The 10,940-nt window shown below is 45.2% G+C and overlaps 1 protein-coding gene across 2 annotated transcripts in view; it reads right to left on the bottom strand.

Moving 5' to 3' along the window:
* Positions 1 to 8,999, bottom strand: part of THSD7B (thrombospondin type 1 domain containing 7B) — a 420,171-nt gene extending 411,172 nt beyond the window's left edge. The window contains exon 1 of one of the 2 annotated variants that reach the window (XM_069982655.1): positions 8,912 to 8,999. The gene's annotated coding sequence lies outside the window, so the exon portion shown is untranslated. The remainder of the gene's footprint in view (positions 1 to 8,911) is intronic. The other variant, XM_069982658.1, reaches the window with a different exon arrangement.
* Between the last annotated feature and the right edge of the window lie 1,941 nt (positions 9,000 to 10,940).

Raw genomic sequence — 10,940 nt, 5'->3', positions numbered from 1 at the left:
TCTATTCCACCGAGCGATAATCGGCCGAATGAGGCCGATTCGGCCGATTATTGCTCCCGTGGAATAGGCCCCTTAGTGTTTGCAGCAGTAGTAGTATTGGTAGTATTAGTAGCAGCAGCAGCAGTATAAGTAGTAGTAATAATAACAGCAGTAGTGGTAAAAGTATTGGTTGCAGTAGTAGTAGTAGTAGTAGTAGTAGTAGTAGTAGTAGTAGCAGTCGTAGTAGTGGTAGCAATAGTAGTAGTAGTAGCAGCAGTAGTGGAGGTGGTAGTAGTAGTGGTGGTAGTAGCAGTAGTAGTGTTAGCAGTAGTAGTGTTAGCAGTAGTAGAGGTGGTGGTAGTAGTAGCAGTACTGGTAGTAGTCGTAGCAGCAGCAGCAGTAGCGTAATTTGGTGGGGGCAGAGGGGGCGGATGCTCCAGGGCCCACACAGGCAGGGGGCCCACTGAAGATTTTGCCAGTTAATGCTGACCGCAAAAGCTATTGCTTTTGCAGACAGACTTAACAAATGTTTATTGGCTGTAGGTGGCCCCTGGCCATCATTTAGTGCTCCAGGGAGGCCCACACGGCTACCGAATGTTTTGTCTGACTATTTAGCTGTATGCGCTTGTATGCGAGGAGAAGATACAGTTGAATGCAGCAGGGTGATTGACAAGGAGAGAAGAGCATTGGCTCTCCACCCTGCCAATCACTGTTGTGGCCACAAGAGGCTGTTCCCTCCCTTACAGCTGTGGGACATAGATGATGTCACTTGTGTGCTCACAGAGCAGGGAGAGAGTTGACATCAGAAGACTACAGTACTGCAACCGCACAGCAGGTAAGTATGGCTTTTTTCCCCTTAGTTATAGAGGAGGAGACCTATGTGGGTGGGTGAGGCTAACTCCTAGGAAGGATTTCATATATGGGGGTTGGGGTATGGGATGTCCTGGCCAACTTAAAAGGAGATACCTAATTTGGAGGTAAAGTACAGTCTACTTACAGTGGTGGTGGTGGTGTCTAACTACCAGGAGCATTACCAGGTAGATTACTACTGGGAAAGGGGGTGGCCACATGGGGAATACATACCAGGGGGATTACCTAGATGAGATAGTGCTGGAGGGGATGCCTACATGGAGGATACTACATGGAGGTCTAAATACTAGATAGATACGCAAAGGGGTAGCTAACTTCTATATGAGGGCACAGAGGGCCCTAACTAGTACTACATGGAAACAGAGGAAAATAATAACTATATTGGGGCACAGAAGGCCTAACTACAGAGGGACCTCAATACTATATGGGGAAGCACAGGGAGGGTCTATCTTCTCTATGGATGAACAAGGGGGGATAATCTACTATGTTAGGGTATAGATGGTGGGCTTTTTACAATATGAGAGCACAGAGGGACCCTGCAAACTATATGAGGGCTAAACTTGGGTCTAAATACTACATGGAGGCATAAATTGGCTGCTTCCATATACCCTGTACACCATCATTATCTGGGCTGATTTCTCCTACATTTTTCATGTATTGTTTCTATGAATTTATAGTAATTATTCCTTTTAGTTATGTTGCAGTCTGGCTTTTTTGTATACAGGTTATTTAAAATAGTTGCCTTGAACTGCATGGGACTATTTATTATTACCCAGCATTTGTACTATACATTTACTCTATTTGTACTCCTTTGGGTGTTGCTAATTTGGTCATTGACCATCAGCTATGGTGTAGTCCTCATGCTGCCCAATAGATATTAGACAGATAGATATAAAAAAAAGAGATAGAAGAATGGATGGATGGCTAGATAGAAAACAGAAACAGCACCACAACTTCCTCTATGTTGTTTGTGGTATTATAACTTGTTGTAATCTCTTTTAGTGGAACTGAGCTGCACTACCACATCCAAGCTTTGGAGGAGAGTGGCGCTGTTTCTGGAAAAAAGGCAGCTATCTTTTAGCAATGCTGGATAACCCCTTTATTTTTTACATGGTTACATATGTGAGATGTAGAAAGTCTTTTCCACTGTTCTCAGTCTCTGTTCACTATGAATAATGTTGTAGAAAATACCCTATATTATTCGGAAAGCATTGTCATCTGCGGAGGTTCCTTATGGGTAACATACTGTAATTGGTTGGGGGCCCACTGAGGCTCACTCGCCCCCCCTAGGCTGAACCCCTAGCTACGCCCCTGAGCAGCAGCATTAGTAGTAGAGGTAGTAGTAATAGTCATAGTAGTAGTAATAGCAGCAGTAGTAGAGGTAGTAGTAATAGTCGTAGTAGTAGTAATAGCAGCAGTAGTGGTAGAATTATTGGTTGCAGTAGTAGTAGCAGTAGTAGTAGTAATAGCATAAAGGTAGTAGTAGTAGCTGTAGGGGTAGTAGCAGGGGGTAGCAGCAGTAGTGGTAGAAGCATTGGTTGCAGTAATAGTAGCAGTAGAGGTGGTAGTAGCAGTAGTAGTGTTAGCAGGCCCTGATCACCACATTGGTCTGTAAGTCCGGTCATGTCGCCCACCGTCAGATCTTAAGGTAACGAAAGTTCAAAGAAACAAAGTAATTAATAACACCCAGAAGAGCGTGAAAGCAGAAAAGCGATCGGCACAGAAAGTAATCTGTCACAAAGAATGTTACCGAAACGCAACCGGAAAAGCAGAGCAAACTGGAATATAAATGAATGGGAACGCTCGCTCGCATCCAGCCGCTTTGAACTTCACATTAAATAAAAGAACGCCGCACCTGACAACATCCCTTTAAAGGGAAAATCACAGAGGAACAAATCTATAAGAATGGTTATTTCCACAGACTGCAGAAACAGATGGCTGCCCCCGAGAGGCGCAATCTAATACTTAGTGAAAGGTGAAAGGTCACGCCGAGCGCCCCGTCTCCTGTTCATCTGCCCACAAGAAATGAGAAGACACAGAAGATCCATTTAGCCGCATTTAAATTATTAGTGAGAGAGCGAGGGCCACATCAGCCGCCAATCAGAGAGCGGCCGCCATCGCCTCATCCAATATTTAATACGTAAACTGTACATTCAGAAGAAACTCTTCCCATGACCTGAAGAGAGTACAATTATCTGACTAAGAGGCCTGACATTTCCAGGGAAGACTCAGGGATTCACGGCCAGCTATCCGGCTGCTGGGCTAATATAGCGTTGCTGTGGTTTCCGTGTAGAGAGAAGAGGCGGTCAGTGAGGACACCATTGTCATTTCTGCTCCCTGCATCTGGCTGTGAGGCGCATGTCCTCCATATTGCCCAGCGGAGCCCTGTAAATTTTAATAAGACGTGACTGGCGCCATCTGTTCTATCAGGTGATCTATGTATTACAGGTCTGATTAACATGGCTGCCTTCACTTAAAGGTTACCTGGAAGGATGAACTCCTACCCATTATTCCCATCGGCATAGAGTTTCCCCAAATCACAACTTATATATATCCAGTGCTGAGGGTCTCTAGAAACATTGACGCACGTGGTGGGGGTTTATATGAACAGCTCAGATATACTATAAGAGTGGTCCTCAACTGGCGGACCGCGGTCTGAAACTTGGACCGCAGAGGCCAGCTGTCCGGACCCCTGCTGCAGCTCAGTATACCTGTTACTAAGCTGCGCTGCTCCCCTCTGGACAGTAACTATGAGCGCTCGTAACGAGCTCTCATAGTCACCGTGCAGCAGCAGCCCTGACAGAGAGAGAGCCATCGGCCGCAGCAGTCACAAGAGGCCACTCTCTGTCTCTGGTGCTGGCGCTCAAGCAATGTGACTAGAGAGCCAGAACAAGGGGAGAGCAGCCTCTTGTGACCGCTGCAGTGTGGCCACAAGAGCAAAGAGAAGAGGAGACACCAGACCCAGGTGAGTATAAGTGTTTTTTTTATGTTATGTGCTATATGGGAGGGGGGGGGACTATACACTACTGGGGAGCACAAAGCTGGGGTCTATATACTACTGGGGGAGCACACGGGGGGCTATATGGGAGGGTGAGCACACAGGGGTTTTATATACTACTTAGGAGTACAAAGCGGGGGTCTATATACTACTGGGGGAGCGCACAGGGGGACGTTATACTACTTAGGAGTGCACAGGGGGGTTATATACTACTGGGGGAGCACACAAGGGGACTATATACTACTGGGGAAGCGCACAGGGGGACTATATAATACTGGGGAAGCACACAGGGGTTTATATACTACTGTTGGAGCAACAGGGGGACTACTACTACTGATGTTCAGCTCGGACCTTCACCTGACAGTAGACCCCGGTAAGTTGACCTTCACTAAACGTTGTTGAGTACCCCTGTACTATAGCATCACTTTATGATGTGTGGGGTTCAGACCTTTAGAACCCCGATTGATCCTGAGTGGGGAACACTGCACTGGAAGAAGCATTTGGCCCCAGGTTTTATTATCTAGGCATAGGATAGGTAATAAATGTGTGGTAGCTGGGGGTCCAATCAGGGGGACCCCCACCAGTCAGAAGAATAACGTCCCTGGTGAAGGTGGCAGTGCTGTGTCTGCATGGCCGCCTCTATTCACCCTCTATAGGGGTAGCAGCAATAGCCAGGTCGGATCTCTCCAACCTCCAATCCCCTAGCAGTGAATGGAGTGTCAGATGAGCATGTGCAGCCAGACTGGCCCACTGGAGGACCGGACAATCTTTTTTTCAGTGGGCCCCCAGTCCAGCACCTGCAATAACACAGCACACTGACTCTGATGGTCCCGAGCCCTGGCAGCAGGACGAGCAGCAGAGTAGTCAGTCAGTGAACTACTGAGACATTCACAAGGGGCAATGAGGATAGCCGTGGTGCTTGTGTTGTGTTTTAAGTTCTCCATTGACTTTAAGTGAAAACGAACTTTAAACGAGGCGCCTCCTCCCCGCTGTGTCGCCCCTACCCACCCATCAGGATGAACCTGACCCTTTCACATGTTATACGCCAGGAGCAATTTTTTTTTTTTTTTATGTCAACTGGTGTCAGAAAGTTATAAAGATTTGTCAATTACTTCTATTTAAAAATCTCCAGTCTTCCAGTACTTATAAGCTGCTGTATGTCCTGCAGGAAGTGGTGCATTCTTTCCAGTCTGACACAGTGCTCTCTGCTGCCACCTCTGTCCATGTCAGGAACTGTCCAGAGCAGGAGAGGTTTTCTATGGGGATGTGCTGCTGCTCTGGACAGTTCCTGACATGGACAGAGGTGGCAGAAGAGAGCACTGTGTCAGACTGGAAAGAATACACCACTTCCTGCAGGACATACAGCAGCTTATAAGTACTGGAAGACTGGAGATTTTTTAAATAGAAATTGTTTACAAATCTGTATACCTTTCTAATTTTAAAACATTTTTTTACTCCTTTAATTTACCCTAAAGGCCCATGGGTTGGTTTTGAAAATCTAGATGCCAATCCTTGTAACCACAGACATATGGGCTATCACCCAGCTTTCCAGGAAACAGATGTGTGATAGTCACAGTATAAATGTGAAAGGGTTACACTATAAATCTACTTCAAAGTGACTGTAAATGGCTGAGATGTCAGGATCCTATTTCAGTCCTATCATCAGGTTCACGTCGATGGGGTAATTTCCCTGAATGTGCGAATCCATCTGTCCCGACCTAAAGAAGATGAATGCTGGAGATAGGATCTCCCCAGGAAATGAATGGCGGGCACCCGGGCATACCGTCCCTCGCTTTGTATGCACAGCTGTGCGCTGAACATGCTACCGCCTGTATACGGCTCATGATCAATATATACACGCTCAGTATTGTGGGCTCCGGTATTAGCCCGCTGCGATAATGACTCCACCATCGCAAACAACCCGTGCAGAAATAATTGCAGTTTCACTCATCAAAAAAGAATTATTACGGACGGCTTTACAGGCTAAAAATATAAAACCCAAGAAATAAAATGACTATAAAGAGGGAGAATGGGTTGTTTTTATGATTTCCTTTAGGCGGTGGGCGGGGGGGTTGTGCGGCCCAGTTTATAGTTTGTGGTGGAGAGGATGAGATGGTAGCTCTATAGGAGGTTATTGACCGCTATATGGAGCAGATGTCCGGCCTGCAGCAAGTGCACACGTCCTGGACATCCATGTGGAGAGGGGTTAGAAGAGGGGGCCAAACTGGACCACTGTTCAGGACCCCCCCTTGTACAAGGGTTATCAGAAGTATGGCGGTATAAACCAAACCTCTGTATGGCGGTGTTATTATATGGATTATGCACTAAGGGGTTATCCAGCAGAAATCTTTTTCTTTCAACTCAACTGGTTTCAGAAAGTTATATAGATTTGTAATTTACTTCTATTTACAAATCTCAGGTCTTCCCATACTTATCAGCTGCTGTATGTCCTGCAGGAAGTGGTGTATTCTTTCCAGTCTGACACTGTGCTCTCTGCTGCCACCTCTGTCCATGTCAGGAACTGTCCAGTGCAGTAGCAAATCCCCATAGGAAACCTCTGCTGCTCTGGACAGTTCCTGACATGGACAGAGGTGGCAGCAGAGAGCACTGTGTCAGACTGGAGAGAATACACCACTTTCTGCAGGACATACAGCAGCTGATAAGTACTGGAAGAATGGAGATTTTTTTTTTCTCTACAGAGTACCCCTTTAAGCCAACTGCTATTTCCACCTGATCATGCCATACATATGAGCATTCATGTACCTTACATGAAGAAAGAACATTAAGCTGCTGCCTCTGTGGTTTATCTCTCAGAGAATAAGCCAGACATTTCAAACTCAACATATTTAAACAGTCTTTCACCCGATTTCATCTCACCATTTACATCGTCCAACATTTTTTCTCGGTTCAGCCAACATTTTTCTATTGTGTCCGGGCCGCCCCCAGTGGGAGGGAATTCCCTCCCCTCTATCACGCAGCTCCATTAGAATCACTGGAGCCGCGTCATAGAGGGGCGGGGGATTCCACCCACTGGGGTTGGCCCAGCCCGCCTCCTGTGCTTCACCCCCGACCCGGGACCCGTGGATAGAACGGCGCCGTACACGGGAACCGGGCTGCTGTTCAAAAAACGGACGGCGGCACCGGCGTCCCTGTGACAGCGCCGTTCTATCCGTTCTGGCTCATATTAAAGAGGATGTACCTGATGGTACATACTCTTTAAAAGGTGTTGAAAAACACGTCTGCTTTCTTCCAGATACAGCGCCACTCCTGTCCTCAGTTTGGTTGCGGTATTGCAGCTCAGTTCCAATGAAGTTAATGGAGCTAAATTGTAATAGCACGCACAACCTGAGGACAGGGGTGGCGCTGTTTATGCAAGAAAGTATCTGCGTTTTATCTAATCCTGGATAACCCCTTTAGGATCTTTGCTGCCTGTCAATATCATACAAAGCCTTTCTAATCTGGCACCTAGAATAGAGAAAAAGCGTCTGCCGTAGAAGTGACCTCTTTCAAGGGTTCGGCCTGGGGACAGAATTCCAATAAAGATGAAAATCTATAGTAGCTATTGGCCATATGCTCCTCAGTGCCACCTCTCCCTGCTTCCATCTCCAGGAGCCGACTGGGGCACTTTAAACGCTGATGTTTATAGGCAAACTTCAATAAATGGTATTTCCTCAATAGTCTCCAGGTCATAAGTTATCATCTAAATCCATAAAGTCAGTCCACCATGGCCGCCTTAGCTGTAGGACGCAAATTAACATTGATCTGAGAGGTCTCAGCCGGTGCGGCGTGGCGTTTTTCCCTCTTTATTAAACCTGGTGGCACATTATCTGCTTGAGCGGTGAGGACCTGTCAGCACATGACACATACGCTAAATATTATCCTGTTAGGGATTAATCAAATGAGCAAAGCAGCCTATGCATGGTGCAGATAAAGGCCCAGCAAGGACAGGCCGCCACATTGCATTCTGGGGGCATACTATACTGCACAATTGGAATTTGCACAGTATTTCCTGCAATGAGAAGCAATAAAGTTGTTACAAAGTTGTCAGGGTGACAACCAGATGGTGGCGGGAGGGAACTTATATGATTTTGTTAGGGTTAGGGTGGTATTACACGAAGCGATTATCGTTCGAATAATCGTTCAATCGGTCGTATTTGAACGATTATCTTTAAGTGTAATAGTAGACAACGATTAAACGACGAACGATTGGTCGCTGGTCGTTTAATAGGTTTTGAATCTATTTTTATCGTTTGTCTTTTACACATCCTTCGCACATCGTTCGTTTGAATAAGATGTCGTTAGCCGTTCCCTGTTCATTCGCAAATTGAAAGGGGAGTGTTCTTGAATTTTGTTGCTCCAATATAACCGATAATCTTTCCGTGTAGTAAAACGAACGATTATTAGGCAACCGCTATTGCGATCGTTGGAGATCGTTTATCGTTAATCGTTAATTGAAAAAAATCGCTTCGTGTAATACCACCCTTAGTCTACCATGTAATGATAATGAAGGAGATAAGGACCGCTCAGTCATATTTAAACTTCATGATCCTTGTGTTCTATGAGAGATAAGCCACCAGCATTGAAGTTTTGCAGTGGATTTAAAGGCGTACTGTGGCAAATTTCTTTCTTTAAAATCAACTGGTTTCAGAACGTTATATACAGTAGATTTGTAATTTACTTCTTTTTAAAAATCTCAAATCATCCAGGACTTATCAGCTGCTTATGTCCTGCAGGAAGTGGTATATTCTTTCCAGTCTGACCCTGCTGCCACCTCTGTCTATGTCAGCAACTGTCCAGAGCAGCAGCAAATCTCTATAGAAAACCTCTCCTGCTCTGGCAGTTCCTGACATTGGACAGAGGTGGCAGCAAAGAGCACCGTGGAAAGAATACATCACTTCCTGCAGGACATACAGCAACTAATAGGTCCTGGAAGACTTGAGATTTGTAAATAGAAATAGAAATAAAAGAGAGCACATATTCCAAATTTTCGAGTCTTTTTTAGAGTGTATCATTTGGGAGATATAGACTCACTAATCCCTCTATTGTTCTGCTTAGTTTCATAACCTGTTGCCCTCGGTAACGGCCCACCAGGCATCCACTTTCTTGGCAGGCTCATGCTCAGTTCAATCCCAGTCACATGGTCTGTCCCATTAGTCCTGGCAGTTGTTTTTCACTTCACAAGCAGTAAGAGGAATTGTGGGAAAGTGTCTACACTGTTGCCTGGCAACCACAGGGTCACAGTTCAGAGAGGAAACCAGGAAGTGATGTAATGCATAGGGAATAAAAATGGTACAGGCATGTCAGCTACTAAAAACTTCTCTCCTGTACATATATATATACGTGGTACACATCTGATTATACCTTCTATGCTTCGTGACACCGCCCCTTTAAAGGGATTCCGTCATAAAGACACATGAGATCTAGTATCCCTTGGGCCCATGTTGATAGGCCTCTTTGCCTCTCTGCCTATTGCATAGCCTCTCTTCATAGATATGTCACAGTTTTTCCAACATAGATTTGAAATTTCCGTCATGGAAAAAGATCCCAATACAATATAATTAGAGATGAGTGAACCGGGTTCAGGTTCGAGCCGTTCCGAACCCGAACTTTCGGCATTTGATTAGCGGGGGCTGCTGAACTTGGATAAAGCTCTAAGGTTGTCTGGAAAACATGGATACAGCCAATGACTATATCCATGTTTTCCACATAGCCTTAAGGCTTTATCCAACTTCAGCAGCCACCGCTAATCAAATGCCGAAAGTTTGAGTTTGGATCGACTCGAGGTTTGCTTATCTCTAAGTATAATGTTTTACTGATGCGGAATCTGTGCAGATTAGCGCCATAGCACGAGGATAAACCGCGGCATTGAAAAAAGAAAATCTAAGTCAGAAACCTTAAGATACTCCTGAGCTTTTTCACATGGTAAAAAAACATCTCCTTGTGATTTGTGACCCTTTTGTATCCTCTGTGTCTCCGAGGTCTTTGAGTCGCCGTTCATTAAGGATTCCTCATTTCCAAAAATAACTGCTCTAATAATACCGCCCCGCATCTGACACCGCCCATCTCAGCACCCGCCGATACTCACTCCGTCCCTAATTTTGCTAAGACTTCACCTTCCCCGGCTGTAATCTCCAGGAATTAGGTGTTAATAAACCTGGAGCAGATAATTATCATCTCCATGATGAGCGCGCCGTAGACCTTTCTGCTTGCTCTACGTGCTATGTCTTAATTAAGAACAGCGATCCCCCCTCCCTCCCTCCACCACCACCACCGCCACCCAGGAGAAGGTGTCAGAAAATATTTCACATGTTAAAAAAGAAAAGAAAAAAAAGGAAACTGGTATTTTTAATTTTAAGAAATGCCGATAAATCAAAGTAACGCGGCAAGATGATAAAAAAAAAAAAGAAAAAAAAAATGAAGTCGCTTGTTACGGCGTGAGATATAAAGCTGTGCTTTTCCGAATCCTTACTCTATGAGGAGAAAACTAATTCCCTTGTCAAGGCACCGTACACTATCTGGGTGACAGTCAATCCATATCGCCAGACTCCTCTCGCGGGACACCCAGTAATTGCCAGCACAAAGAGGGAGGAAGCTGGGACTGGCGGCAAGCTGATATATAACCATACATATATTACAGAGATATATAACCATATATAATATATTACAGAGAGAGGCTAATTGCGCTCGGGCTGTTTATACTATTGCAGAATAGATGGCTCTAATTTAAGTTTTATTTCGATGATTTAAAAGATAGTTTCAGTCATCTCATCAAGCCGAGGCCTCGCGTTGTAAAAAGTGCTAATTCCATTCCAAGGCTTTGATGAGACGGCCGGGCGAGGGGCATTCATTAACTAAATCCACAGATTTTTTTCTCATTGTGGTTTAGGGAGATTTATTTCTTCTATCTTTATCATTCCCACCATTGGTTGTACATTGTTGGATTACAGTGGATCCACCATGTACCTCCTAGGGCTGCATCCAACGTCTTCAGCCACTGGAAATCAAATGTCACACACTCAGGTTCAAACGGATCCTTATCCAATCAAGTGAACAAGCAGCAATGTGAGTGCTTGACCACCATTCCATTCACTTG

Source organism: Dendropsophus ebraccatus, chromosome 9 (genome assembly GCF_027789765.1).
Source record: "Dendropsophus ebraccatus isolate aDenEbr1 chromosome 9, aDenEbr1.pat, whole genome shotgun sequence".
In the NCBI taxonomy this organism is placed as follows: Eukaryota; Metazoa; Chordata; class Amphibia; order Anura; family Hylidae; genus Dendropsophus; species Dendropsophus ebraccatus.
This window is presented reverse-complemented; position numbering and strand designations above follow the sequence as displayed.